General features: G+C 52.9%; 1 long non-coding RNA gene across 1 annotated transcript in view; it reads right to left on the minus strand.

Annotated features, from left to right (window-relative positions):
• Positions 1-874: 874 nt before the first annotated feature.
• LOC117244698 overlaps positions 875-1,599 on the minus strand; it is a 4,483-nt gene continuing 3,758 nt past the window's right edge. The window contains exon 2 of the long non-coding RNA XR_004498245.1: positions 875-1,278. This is a non-coding gene — a long non-coding RNA (uncharacterized LOC117244698). The remainder of the gene's footprint in view (positions 1,279-1,599) is intronic.

The raw sequence follows: 1,599 nt of genomic DNA on the forward strand, positions 1-1,599 counted from the left end.
CCATCTACCAAAGATGTTCCTGGCTTTTGAAGAAGCCTAAAGCCCCTTCTGCTGTTACCAAGGAGTCCCTTCCTCCTGCTCCTGTTCTATCTACCCTGTGCTACAGTAAGCTCACAGAGCTGGTTTGATCCACCAGGGCACAGCAGGAGAAGGACAGCAGTGGCTCCCAGCCTGGCCCCAGTGGCTTAGGCTCATCCCAAAGCCAAAGATCCTGGACACACTGGACACCTCAGGGGCTGTGCAGAACAAGAGACACTTCTGACCCTTAGGCCACAGCAAGCACCTCGAGATGCAAATGTCAAAGGCTCGGCCAGACAATACAGAAAGAAAGAAATCCTGTTTTTTAAGCCTGAAGGTTTTTGAGCCAGTCTCCAGCTCGCTTTCCCTGGGGTTGAAGGAAGGGAGCCCTCACCTCTGCAGGAGCAAAGCAGGGGCCAGCAGCCATCTCAGCCACCAGCATCTTCTCCCACTTGTCTCTCAGGACTCCCCACCTCATGTGGGCTCAGGGGCGTCTCATCACCTGCACCTCTCTGTGCACCAGGCTGCTTCTGCTTGGAAATAGTGGACAAGTTCTGAGCTGGAAAACCATATTGAGTACTTTGGAGCAGCCTTGACGTGTGCTCTTCTATCCTGACAGCAGACACAGGGGAAAGGAGTGGACTGCAGACTCAGGAGGGAGAGGAGGTGCTGCATGTGTGGTCTCAGCCTGATAGCTTCCAGCAGAAGCTGGAAGAACTTCTTCCAGAAGAAGGCAGAAGAGGCAGGACTCTGCTGCCCCCATAGCACAAGGAATGGGGTCAGAGCAGGAAGGGACACAGCAGCTGATAGGGAGGACAGGCTGAGAGGGCAGCAGCCATAGTGAGGACACTTGGCATCATTTTGTTCTCCTAAAGCCAGGCATCAAGTTTATTTCCCTCTCCAATAGCTGATTAAGAGGCTGGTTAGGGGAAGACAAGTAATTAATTGTCTGACTTGGGACAGGGAACCAAAAACTGCTCACTGTGATGCTTCTGGACAGCTGCAAAGGGACAGAGAGAGAATGCCTGTCAATACTGAAGGTGACAGAAATAACCCAGCAGTGTATCAGGCATCCAGCACAGCCAGTGTGTGCCATGAGATGCTGTTGTATTTAAATAAACCACTTTGGGAGGGCCCAGATTTCTTCAGCTCTTCTGTGACTGGCGTGGCTGAGAGCAGAGCCTGACTCGTGTCCTTCTCGAAGGGTGAGCCCAGCATGATCCAGATGGCTGCAGGGTCCTTTCTGTGAGCACAATCCTCCTGTGGAATAACCTATGGCTGGAATGTGGTGTGGCACATAGCAGGGTGCTGCTGCCTCAGCTCAGCTCCAGGGAGAGCTGGCTGAGGGGATGGGAAGCAGGGACAAAGTGCTGTGTAAACATTTCCAGGGCTGGGCAGCCACAGCTTCTACGGGCAACCTGTGCCAGGGCTTCACTACCCTCACAGCCAAGACTTTCTGCCTAATGTCTCATCTAAATCTCTCTCTCCACTCATAGTTTACACCTTGTGTTTCACAAGAGACTCTGCTAAAAAGTTTGTCCTGAGCTCTCCTGGAGCCCCTTCAGGCCCTGCAAGGGGCTC

The sequence above is a fragment of the Parus major genome, chromosome 7 (genome assembly GCF_001522545.3).
Source record: "Parus major isolate Abel chromosome 7, Parus_major1.1, whole genome shotgun sequence".
Taxonomy (NCBI): domain Eukaryota; kingdom Metazoa; phylum Chordata; class Aves; order Passeriformes; family Paridae; genus Parus; species Parus major.